Genomic DNA, 13,701 nt, shown 5'->3' with positions numbered 1-13,701 from the left:
TCGTGCCAGGTAGTCCTGAGGCATGGTCCTAGGGCTCTGGTCCTCCGAGAGAGGGAAAGAAAGAGAGAATTAGAGAGAGCATACTTAAATTCACACAGGACACCGGATAAGACAGGAGAAGTACTCCAGATATAACAGACTGACCCTAGCCCCCAAACACAAACTACTGCAGCATAAATACTGGAGGCTGAGACAGGAGGGGTCGGGAGACACTGTGGCTCCGTCCGATGATACCCCCGGACAGGGCCAAACAGGTAGGATATGCCCCCACCCATTTTGCCAGAGCACAGCCCCCACACCACTGGAGGGTTATCTTCAACCACCAACTTACCATCCTGAGACAAGGCTGAGTATAGCGGGGGGGGGCAACCCAGACAGGAAGATCACGTCAGTGACTCAACCCACTCAAGTGACGCACCCCTCCTAGGGACGGCATGGAAGAGCAACAGTAAGCCAGTGACTCAGCCCCTGTAATAGGGTTAGAGGCTGAGAATCCCAGTTGAGAGAGGGGAACCGGCCAGGCAGAGACAGCAAGGGCGGTTCGTTGCTCCAGAGCCTTTCCGTTCACCTTCACACTCCTGGGCCAGACTACACTCAATCACAGGACCCACTGAAGAGATGAGTCTTCAATAAAGACTTAAAGGTTGAGACCGAGTCTATGTCTCTCACATGGGTAGGCAGACCATTCCATAAAAATGGAGCTCTATAGGAGAAAGCCCTGCCTCCGGCTGTTTGCTTAGAAATTCTAGGGACAATCAGGAGGCCTGCGTCTTGTGACCGTAGCGTACGTGTAGGTATGTACGGCAGGACCAAATCGGAAAAATAGGTAAGAGCAAGCCCATGTAATGCTTTGTAGGTTAGCAGTAAAACCTTGAAATCAGCCCTTGCCTTAACAGGAAGCCAGTGTAAGGAGGCTAGCACTGGAGTAATATGATAAAAAATGTTGGTTCTCGTCAGGATTCTAGCAGCCGTATTTAGCACTAACTGAAGTTTATTTAGTGCTTTATCCGGGTAGCCGGAAAGTAGAGCATTGCAGTAGTCTAACCTAGAAGTAACAAAAGCATGGATTAATTTTTCAGCATAATGTTTGGATAGAAAGTTTCTGATTTTTGCAATGTTACGTAGATGGAAAAAAAGCTGTCCTTGAAACAGTCTTGATATGTTGGTCAAAAGAGATATCAGGGTCCAGTGTAACGCCGAGGTCCTTCACAGTTTTATTTGAGACGACTGTACAACCGTCAAGATGAATTGTCAGAATCAACAGAGGTCTCTTTGTTTCTTAGGAACTTGAACAAGCATCTCTGTTTTGTCCGAGTTTAAAAGTAGAACGTTTGCAGCCATCCACTTCCTTATGTCTGAAACACAGGCTTCTAGTGAGGGCAATTTTGGGGCTTCACCATGTTTCATTGAAATGTACAGCTGTGTGTCATCCGCATAGCAGTGAAAGTTAACATTATGTTTTCAAATGACATCCCCAAGAGGTAAAATATATAGTGAAAAAAATAGTTGTCCTAAAACAGAACCTTGAGGAACACCGAAATTTACAGTTGATTTGTCAGAGGACAAACTATTCAGAGACAAACTGATATCTCTCTGACAGATAAGATCTAAACCAGGCCAGAATTTGTCAGTGTAGACCAATTTTGGTTTCCAATCTCTCCTAAATAATGTGGTAGTTGATGGTATCAAAAGCAGCACTAAGATCTAGGAGCATGAGGACAGATGCAGAGCCTCGGTCTGACGCTATTAAAAGGTAATTTACCACCTTCACAAGTGCAGTCTCAGTGCCATGATGGGGTCTAAAACCAGACTGAAGCATTTCGTATACATTGTTTGTCTTCAGGAAGGCAGTGAGTTGCTGCAACAGCTTTCTCTCAATTTTTTGAGAGGAATGGAAGATTCAATATAGGCCAATAGTTTTTTATATATTCTGGGTCAAGGTTTGGCTTTTTCAAGAGGCTTTATTACTGCCACTTTTAGTGAGTTTGGTACACATCCGGTGGATAGAGAGCTGTTTATTATGTTCAACTGTTTATTATGAACTCAGTATATGGAGGAGGCCTGTAAACAGTAGCTATAAAAAGTGATTGAGTAGGTTGCATAGATTTCATGACTAGAAGCTCAAAAGACGAAAGTCATTTTTTGTGTTGTAAATGTTAGCAAAACCTCCGCCTTTGCGGGATGCACGGTGGTCACCGTGTGGTCACTAGTGTAACCAGGAGGTGAGGCCTCATTTAACACAGCAAATTCATCAGGCTTAAGCCATGTTTCAGTCAGTCCAATCACATCAAGATTATGATCAGTGATTAGTTCATTGACTATAACTGCCTTTGAAGTGAGGGATCTAACATTAAGTAGCCCTATTTTGAGATGTCAGGTATCACGATCTCTTTCAATAATGGCAGGAATGGAGAAGGTCTATATCCTAGTGAGATTGCTAAGGCGAACACCGCCATGTTTTGTTTTTCCCAACCTAGGTCGAGGCACAGACACGGTCTCAATGGGGATAGCTGAGCTGACTACACTGACTGTGCTAGTGGCAGACACCACTAAGCTGGCAGGCTGGCTAACAGCCTGCTGCCTGGCCTGCACCCTATTTCATTGTGGAGCTAGAGGAGTTAGAGACCTGTCTATGTTGGTAGATAAGATGAGAGCACCCCTCCAGCTAGGATGGAGTCCGTCACTCCTCAGCAAGCCAGGCTTGGTCCTGTTTGTGGGTGAGTCCCAGAAAGAGTGCCAATTATCTACAAATACTATATTTTGGGAGGGGCAGAAAACAGTTTTCAACCAGCGATTGAGTTGTGAGACTGCTATAGAGCTCATCACTCCCCCTAATTGGCAGGGGGCCAGAGACAATTACTGTACATGAAGGTTCCTCTTCACTGTTATGCACGCATGTAATGCTTCGCTGCAATTTGAAGCCAGAACACACTACACATGAACTAAGTTGAGGGTCTGCAACAGAAACAATGTCACAGAGCTCTGGGTTCTTAAAGGTTTGTCCACAATAACTGTGCTGCACTCCATTGTTCCCTATCAGACAAGAGCCTAGGCCCAGACATTCAATAAGGACCTGGACCAGGGCTGATAACGCCACAGAAGAGCTAAACGGCACCTTTGAAGACAACAGAGAATGGGGTGTGGGTGTTTATAAATGTTAGAAAACCTGGTTTGAGTTGTCTCAACTTGATTCAAACAGACCCCTATTCGTGTTTATTATGGTTCGCCACAGGGGATATACAAGTGGGATGTGATATCTCCCAAAAGGCTGCATGGTTTCCCATTATTGTGTGGGAGAGTTTGAGAAGCTGTTCTTTGAACGGTGTAAAAACAAATGGCAAAGTTAAACGAACAGGCGATCAGAGTGAATATTTCTGTGACTACATGGCTATCATTCAGAGTATGGGAATAAGCGTCATGTCCGTCTGTGGTCCTCATGCTCGAGCTGACCTCTTTCCACTGACCTTAAGTTACAAGATGAATGGCAGTTAGAAGATGAAAGAAAATGTCTAATTAAAGAATTTCTACTCTTGGTTTTTGTTCTTTGTTTGAAGAGGATATTTTTAGAACAAAAGATGAGCCACCAGTCTCCCAAAGCCCACATACTAGGACTGTAAACAGGAACTTGCAGCTTCAGGACATTCTCAGAACTTCCATCCAGCTGCTCTTTCTCCCCCTCAACTCAAAAGTGTGTTTAGTTTATCAGATATTTCAATCTGTTTCTCATAAATAGGGTTTGAGAACTAGAAGTCCCCTCTGATGTGAATGGAAGCTTCAACTGAAATTGGCTCCTTGAAACATGAAAGGAGGATTGTCCAGGTTCTTTGGTTATGAGAATGGTTGGCAGTAGATTGGGCACTTCTTATGCCAGTATGTTTTGTTCACAGGATCTTCAGATGTTGTTTTGAACTGAAGAAAATAACCTGTGTTCATTGTTTTGTCAATCAGAAAATGCAATGTCAAATGTCTTTATTGATCTCAGTCCAAATCACATCACACAGAGATCATAGGGACTTCTGTTCTCTTGATTTTTCAATGGACTTGCTGAATTTTTAAAGATGCAGTGAATGTTAGGCTACTTCTGAGTAAGTTTCTCACCTCAGACAATGTGAGCCTACATCCCAGAGCTTGTATAGCATTAATTTTGTTGTGTCACTGTATTTACTTATCCTCATTGTTTTAAGGATTGCTGTTCAAGGGACTCCTTATCCTAATAGCCACACTATGTACAAACATATGTTCCATGCAATCTCAGCAACAGCCTCAGATCCTCCCTGCACCCCCGCTGGCAGGCCCTCTGTGGGCTCCATTCAGAGGATGGTTGATTGTTTTAACTTCCTTATGTTGACCAGCCCTGTATTAGAGGTCAGTCCCACCCTTAGATCACCTGCCGGGAGAGAAAGCAGAACCTCCACATCTGGAGGCAGCAGTACCTTCATCACTCTGTCAATGATGATCACCACTTCACCTTGCCACGATGCACACAAACTGCCCAACCACCATCGTGCTTAGTACTCTGATACCTGGGTTAACGAGTGATGAGTCCCACAAACCAGTGATTCAGTGGAGTATATCAGTAGGTATTAAAACATCTGGACATCATGAGGGAAGAAGACAAATAGAGAACTGGGAAATAAATTAGGGGAAATAAGTCTCCCCATGTGCGTTAACATTTGTGTTCTGGTGACTGACTAAACTAAGGGTGTGGAATGTCATATTGTGCAATATGAGATCGTAGCAGTGGAAGCTCCTCAGAGGAGGATGGGGAGGACCATCCTCAGTAAATTTCATAAAAAGTTAAACATTTAAAAAGTTATCCTTTATAGATAAAACTATACTAAATATATTCACGTCACCAATTGCTGTAATCTGTTGAAAAACGTTTCTCAAAACGGAAATAAATGAAAAAAATATAAACATATCTGAATTTGTCCAATAGAAACTCTTGTTTGCAACTGATGGGCTAATGATTACACCCTAGATCAGCTAGATGCAGGCAAAAGTCTGTAAAGGCGGTATTGAATATGTACATTTCTCTCGAACTGTGGACATACTTTGTGGACATACTTTGTGCACTTTCATATATAGGCTAGGTTGTAGCAACCGCATGATGGGTATAGGGAAAATGTGAGAATCATGTAGTAGCCTAAACTTAGATGTTATATTGAGTTGAGTGAATGGAATATGAATGACAGTCATCCAATATGCTGTAATTTGAAATAAAAAATGTATCGTCCTCCCTCATCTTAAATGGCACCGACCGCCACTGAATCGTAGGGCCGGATTCTAAATAAATGATCAGGAGTTACACAAGTAGAGGGTATAGTCAGACACCAAGGTACACTACATGATCAAAAGTATGTGGACATCTGCTCGTCAAACATCTCATTCCAATATCATGGGCATCAATATGGAGTTGGTCCCCCCTTTGCTACGGTAACAGCCTCCACTCTTCTGGGAAGGCTTTCCACTGGATGTTTTAGCATTCCTGCTGGGACTTGCTTCCATTCACTAATGAGAGGTCGGGCGATTAGGCCTGGCTCGGAGTCGGTGTTCCAATTCATCCGAAAGGTGTTCGATGGGGTTGAGGTTGGGGCTCTGTGCAGACCAGTCAAGTTCTTCCACACCAATCTCAACAAACCCTTTCTGTATGGATCTCGCTTTGTGCACAGGGGTATTGTCATGCTGCAACAGGAAAGGTAGCGTTAAAATTGCCTTCACTGGAACTAAGGGGCCTGGCCCAAACCATGAAAAACAGCCACAGGCCATTTTTCCTCCTTCACCAAACTTTACAGTTGGCACTAAGCATTCGGGCAGGTAGAATGTTTCTGGCATCCGCCAAACCCAGATTTGTCCGTCGGACTGCAGAGAACGTGTTTCCACTGCTCCAGAGTCCAATGGCGGCGAGCTTCACACCACTCCAGCCAACGCTTGGCATTGAGCATAGTGCTCTTAGGATTGTGTGCGGCTGCTCGGCCATGGAAAGCCATTCATTAAGCTCCCGACGAAGAGTCCTGATGCTGACGTTGCTTCCAGAGAGCAGTTTAGAACTTGGTAGTGAGTGAGCTTGTGCGGCCTACCACTTCGCGGCTGAGATGTTGTTGATCCTAGACGTTTCCACTTCACAATAACAGCACCTACAGTTGACTGGGGCAGCTCTAGTAAGGCAGAAATTTGACAAACTGACTTGTTGGAAAGGTGACATCGTATGACGGTGTCACGTTGAATGTCATTGAGCTCTTCAGTAAGGCCATTCTACTGCCAATGTTTGTCTGTGGAGATTGCATGGTGGCCTGCTCGATTCTATACACCTGTCAGCAACGGTTGTGGCCGAAATAGCCGAATCCACTAATTTAAAAGGGTGTCCACATACTTTTGTATATCTAGTGTATTTCTTCACCATGCTCTCTGCAGTGACCCGGGTTTGGTATTTAGGAAAAAAACAACTATTCCGACTATAGATGAAAAACTAAGCTTGTGTATGTCTGAAATAGCTTTTTTTTGCTGTGTTGAATGAGGAGCCAAAAACTTGAAGACCTTAGGAGGTAAATTTGTCCACTATTATTTTCCCATGTCCTCCTCTTCGGAGGAAAACGGCAGGAAATTGTCTGAGTGGGGTAATATTTGTCCCTCTGAGCTCCAGACAAATGACATTCCTTGCAGGGCACATCCCTGCAAAGCCCTGAAGGTGGGGCTTTTTTCATCTTATTTTCTTAACCCTTCCTGTGCATTAACCCTATGGGGTAGGATTTGGGGGAGGCAGCCAGGTAGAAATGCAAATAGGTCTACTGTATGTGAACGTGTTAATTTTATTTACACAGCGCTGGTGAGTTTCCAAGAATGTGAATATATTTACAATGACATACAAACTTCCGTTGAATATTTCAGTCTTCAAAAGAAAAAAGTCTATAACAGGCTAAACCTGTTCTTAACCATACAAGACACAGGTGGGGTGTAAGCAGGGTCAAATGCACCCTCCCTTTACTAAAACAGAACTAATGATAACATCCCCAAATGGGCATTTAGGCAACACGTGGTGCGCAGACCAGAGGGGTATACTGCAAAGCAAGATAGAAAACCCTGAGTAGATCTAAAGCTAGAGAACTTCAGTTAGCTTCACATTCCAGCTCAGGCTTCATCCGTATTACAACAGCGGATATTGGTCATCCGCCTGCAGGCTTAACTACATGTGCATGTCACACATGGCTAGTCTAACACCAAACTCTTCATTGAGACAATGCTAAAACATCAACCCATGGGCAAGTCAGTGCCACATTTTCATTTGTGCCAAAAATGAAAGAAAAGTTATCTTGCAAATTCAACCTGGCTATCGTGTGAAATAGACTTTTACAGTAGCCGACTTCCACTGAAGGCCACAGACAGAGAGTAGCCTAATCAACACTTCTCCACTCCCCCTCATTCCATGGCAGTGATTTCAGCCGGTAGGGTTCTATTCTCTTACCCTCATAGTGCTGCGACTGCCCTGAAACATTATGGCAACATGCCAGAGTAGTCAATACCTTTCCACTCCCTCTCAAGGCCACACAGACCATTACTATATTACTTTGGCATGGTTATCAATGCAATCATCACAAAAGTTTTACTGTGCGTGAACTTTCAAATTCATCCTGCCATTACTAAATGTGGAATGTGAGTTAGCCTGCCCATGAGCAGGTTAGTTCAGAAGGATTTGATGCCATAGAAACTTGTATGACCAGTTACCCCGAGTTGGACTCAGTTAACCAAAGTTACCTCACTGCAATAGTGTGCTTAGTAATAGGCTATATGCCAGCGGTTCCCAAAATAGGGGGATCGTGACCCCATATGGGGTCGCCTAATTTGAAAATGGGGTCGAGGGAAATTTGACAAAATCCTGAATATACAAAAAAGGGTCATAATATAAATAAATCACAAATCATTGTAATGTGGTTAACCTTAAATCCAAATTACAATTAATCAAATCTAAAAGAAAATTAGATCATGGGAAAAGGCCTAACTTTACCATTACACTTGAATCGTTCACACGGTGAATGACTTGGTCCGCTACGCTATGAAACCACACACTATTGCAGACTTTGATATTACCAGCTAAAATTGATATTATGAAAACAATGTGTGAGGAGGCATAAGCACAGAAATGTACATTAATACATTTGTCAGATACACTGTTAAAAAATAATGAATGCTATTGCTAGTAATCACGAGGAAACTGACTGAATGACTCAAATATTATCCAGCTTATGCTCTCCAAATGGATGTTAGCTGTGAGGGCCAAGACGCCTATGCATTGGCTGTTGTTTGCTGTACATGACCTGGGCTTTTGCACAGATTGGGCTCCATCCATGGCGGGACGACATGCAGGCGTTTGCACTCTAGTTATGAATGTGTCTCCCTCTGCCATATGGACGCGTTGTATGATATGCCGAGAGCAACTGTCGGAAAAAGAGCTGAGCACATACATCGGGGATATACGGGAGCAGTTAAATTTGATTGTAAACTACATTAATCCACATCCACTACGTACACGCCTGTTCACATCTATTTGGAGATATGACCGATTCAGCGGAAATACACTGCTCAAAAAAATAAAGGGAACACTTAAACAACACAATGTAACTCCAAGTCAATCACACTTCTGTGAAATTAAACTGTCCACTTAGGAAGCAACACTGATTGACAATAATTTTGACATGCTGTTGTGCAAATGGAATAGACAACAGGTGGAAATTATAGGCAATTAGCAAGACACCCCCAATAAAGGAGTGGTTCTGCAGGTGATAACCACAGACCACTTCTCAATTCCTATGCTTCCTGGCTGATGTTTTGGTCACTTTTGAATGCTGGCGGTGCTTTCACTCTAGTGGTAGCATGAGACGGAGTCTACAACCCACACAAGTGGCTCAGGTAGTGCAGCTCATCCAGGATGGCACATCAATGCGAGCTGTGGCAAGAAGGTTTGCTGTGTCTGTCAGCGTAGTGTCCAGAGCATGGAGGCGCTACCAGGAGACAGGCCAGTACATCAAGTGACGTGGAGGAGGCCGTAGGAGGGCATCAACCCAGCAGCAGGACCGCTACCTCCGCCTTTGTGCAAGGAGGAGCAGGAGGAGCACTGCCAGAGCCCTGCAAAATTACCTCCAGCAGGCCACAAATGTGCACGTGTCTGCTCAAACGGTCAGAAACATACTCCATGAGGGTGGTATGAGTGCCCGAAGTCCACAGGTGGGGGTTGTGCTTACAGCCCAACACCGTGCAGGACGTTTGGCATTGGCCAGAGAACACCAAGATTGGCAAATTCGCCACTGGCGCCCTGTGCTCTTCACAGATGAAAGCAGGTTCACACTGAGCACATGTGACAGACTGGAGACGCCGTGGAGAACGTTCTGCTGCCTGCAACATCCTCCAGCATGACCGGTTTGGCGGTGTGTCAGTCATGGTGTGGGGTGGCATTTCTTTGGGGGGCCGCACAGCCCTCCATGTGCTCGCCAGAGGTAGCCTGACTGCCATTAGGTACCGAGATGAGATCCTCAGACCCCTTGTGAGACCATATGCTGGTGCGGTTGGCCCTGGGTTCCTCCTAATGCAAGGCAATGCTAGACCTCATGTGGCTGGAGTGTGTCAGCAGTTCCTGCAAGAGGAAGGCATTAATGCTATGGACTGGCCCGCCCGTTCCCCAGACCTGAATCCAATTGAGCACATCTGGGACATCATGTCTCGCTCCATCCACCAACGCCACGTTGCACCACAGACTGTCCAGGAGTCGGCGGATGCTTTAGTCCAGGTCTGGGAGGAGATCCCTCAGGAGACCATCCGCCACCTCATCAGGAGTATGCCCAGGCGTTGTAGGGAGGTCATACGGGCACGTGGAGGCCACACACACTACTGAGCCTCATTTTGACATGTTTTAAGGACATTACATCAAATCAAATGTATTTATATAGCCCTTCGTACATCAGCTGATATCTCAAAGTACTGTACAGAAACCCAGCCTAAAACCCCAAACAGCAAGCAATGCAGGTGTAGAAGCACGGTGGCTAGGAAAAACTCCCTAGAAAGGCCAAAACCTAGGAAGAAACCTAGAGAGGAACCAGGCTATGAGGGGTGGCCAGTCCTCTTCTGGCTGTGCCGGGTGGAGATTATAACAGAACATGGCCAAGATGTTCAAATGTTCATAAATGACCAGCATGGTCTAATAATAATAAGGCAGAACAGTTGAAACTGGAGCAGCAGCACGGCCAGGTGGACTGGGGACAGCAAGGAGTCATCATGTCAGGCATGGTCCTAGGGCTCAGGTCCTCCGAGAGAGCGAAAGAAAGAGAGAAAGAGAGAATTAGAGAGAGCACACTTAAATTCACACAGGACACTGAATAGGACAGGAGAAGTACTCCAGATATAACAAACTGACCCTAGCCCCCCGACACATAAACTACTGCAGCATAAATACTGCAGGCTGAGACAGTACATCAAAGTTGGATCAGCCTGTAGCGTGGTTTTCCACTTTAATTTTGAGTGTGACTCCAAATCCAGGCCTCCATGGGTTGATAAATTTGATTTCCATTGATAATTTTTGTGTGATTTTGTTGTCAGCACATTCAACTATGTAAAGAAAAAAGTATTTAATAAGAATATTTCATTCATTCAGATCTAGGATGTGTTATTTTAGTGTTCCCTTTATTTTTTTGAGCAGTGTAATTCTTATTGGATAGTTGTTTTCAAAAGCTAACCATGCTCCCTTCCTCCTGCAGTACATGTTTCGAAAAGAAAACAGCCTCAGTAAATATCCCACATGAGTGATGACTGCTTACCTCCAAAGCTTGGAAGAGCACTTTGGGACCTACTTGCCTGTGATCCTGGCTCAGTTAACATGCCGTTAAGGGAAATCTAACAGCTGATCGAGCTGCAGACAACGCATTCACGGGTCACTAAGGATGCGTCATGTGGTCCAAATACTTAAAATACACACCCTATCCCCTCAGCATTCAAATTAAGTGGAAACTTCTGATGACGTTTCATGACGTCTGACGAGTATACACTTGCAGGGCGAGGGAGTAAGGAATGATTTTTAAATGGACCACCCCGAAAATCTCCCCCTTCTAATTTCCTTCATTTTGTGGCTATAGTCAAATACTTTCTGTGACACACATCAGAATCAAATACTTTCTATAGAACAAACTTCACATAGGCAACCGAAATTAATAATTAATGTATGTGTGTTATATTAAACATAGAGGGAATAACATTATGGCAAGCAATAAACATTTCAGAACAACTATGACTGAATTATTATCCTTACATTTTCAAAAACACTAGTCGAATAAGACATGGGGGAGATGACGAATTTTGACAAAGAGATGTATTTATAGACTAATACAAAATCAGTAACGGATTTAGGTACCGGCGACAAGGGCAGCCACCCAGGGCGGCATCTTGCCGGGTGCGGGCGCTGAAGGGGGGGTTCGCCCAGGGCGCCATACCAGCTAGAACCGCCACATACACTTGAAACAAATAGCCAAACCGAAAACTGTAGACAGAAATGCTTTTTGCTACTAAGATCAGTGACATGTAGGCTAAACTAACAACGGGGTGAAGATCAGAAATCTCAACGAGCAAGCAAGTCGCAGCAATGAAGAACGCAAAATTCTGGCAGGGGGGAGATTTTCCGCACAACACCGGAAATTCGTCACTAGTTCATCCAGCAATGATTGATGTTTTCAGCCACCGGTAGCTTGTGGGTGCTTTATATGCGCTACAGTCAATTACGAGCGCATATCTACTTATATTACATCTATAAGTATTAATATACGTCTACTGTATGATAGCTAGCACATTTATTAGCTAACTAACGTTAGCCTGCCTAGCTGGAACTTTTTATTTATTTATACAATTTCCAAAAAAATAACCCCAAAAAGCATATTTACTTTTTACGATACGTGTTTGTGCCGTCATGTGCATTAGTAGCACAATTTTCAAATAATTTGCATTCATTTTTACTTTCCCATTGTATATTGACTTCTCCATTGGTGTTGTTTAGAAAGTTTTCGCGGATTTTTCTTAGCGGATGTACAATCGTCGGGAATTGAATTATGGGGAGTTTCAGGCCCCGGAGTGACCATCATTGTACATTCGCAAATCCGACTAAAAACGAGGGCTGAGGGGCTTACGTTGCCAACATCCCTTGCTTGGCAGATCATTTGGACCGCCAGCCAAGATGGCAACGGGGATCCCCCAGGGGCATAAGACGAGGGTGTGTCTTTTAAGTGTCTGGACCGTAACTCGGTTCATGACTCGGAAGGGAATTACATACGTCTCCCTCTGAGCATTAATGCAGCGTTCAGAACAACTAGGAACTGGGAAATCTCCGACTCCAGTGCGTTCAAGACACCTGGGAATTCGGAAAAAACGAGCTCCAACTAGGAAAAATCCATTTGAACGGTCATCCAACTCGGAATTCCAACTCTGGAACTCGGGCCTCTTTCTAAAGCTTTTTAAAAATTGTATTTATTTTTATTGAATCAAATATAACAGATGATCTGACATCATGGAGTCAATAATTAACAAGAACCGAAAGGACAAACAAAAACAGAAAAATGTGTTATGACAGCATAAGAGAATGCAACAATGTGACTTATTCAGAAAATAATTAATTATATAATACAACCATAGACAAGCTTTTCTTATATAGTAATTTCAGAGACTCAATTAGAAACAAACTCTCAAAAACACTTTAAAGCAGGGATTTTATTTGTATTTTTTGTGGATATAAAAATGTACCAACCAAAATCATGACATTAGTTATACATTTCAGAGTACAGTAAAAAAAAAATAAGTTCATAACATCATTGCATTTAATATCAATAGTGTGACCAGTTTTACTCAATATGTACTCTTCCATTTCTCTCCAAAATCTAATAGTGTACAAACAACTGTATAACAAATGTATCAGCGTTTCAGGTCCATCATTGTAGAAAGTACATGTCATGTCTGTAAACCTTAACACCATTGTGTTGGAGGGGTATATATTGTGCAAAATCTTTAGGTGCCCCTTTCTTAATATAAATAAAAATAAATGAAGATACAAAGCCTTTTGCCATGAAATGTCTGATAGTTGTAAATTCCAAAAGGGTTTCCCTCTTATGTGTGATCTTTCTTTTGCTAGAAAAAAATATTATCTTTTGTGTTTATTTGTACACTTGGGACTTTTGAGTTCAATACCATTAATCAATAGACTAGGTTCTATTCTATGTGTATCTTGAGAACACATATGACTTTTCATTAGCTGGGAAATAGCTGAGGGCATAGCATTAACCACAGAGCGATATTATTTTTATGTAACAGGAAAGGCTTTGACTCTTAAAAAGACCTTGTAACATAACATTTGGCCACCACTATCAAACATGTCACCTACAAAGATGATATAAGTAATTGAAAAATAATTTCCATGCCATAAAGGCTTGCTGATTACATTTTGATAACATTAGTGGCAGTTTGGTTATGTTGTAATTTCAAGACAACTAAATTGTGAACCCCCAATTTTCTTACAAATATAACGAGGAATAATGAACCATAAAGATTCTGGAGATTCTATGCATTTTTCAAACACTTAATCTTAAAGATATGATTCATATCGACAAAATCACATAACTCCAAACCTCCTTTTTCCCTAGTTGCCCTAATCATTTCTGTCATAGATTAACAAAATATGAT

This window comes from Oncorhynchus clarkii, chromosome 1, assembly GCF_045791955.1.
Source record: "Oncorhynchus clarkii lewisi isolate Uvic-CL-2024 chromosome 1, UVic_Ocla_1.0, whole genome shotgun sequence".
NCBI lineage: Eukaryota > Metazoa > Chordata > Actinopteri > Salmoniformes > Salmonidae > Oncorhynchus > Oncorhynchus clarkii.
Note: the sequence above shows the minus strand (reverse complement) of the source record.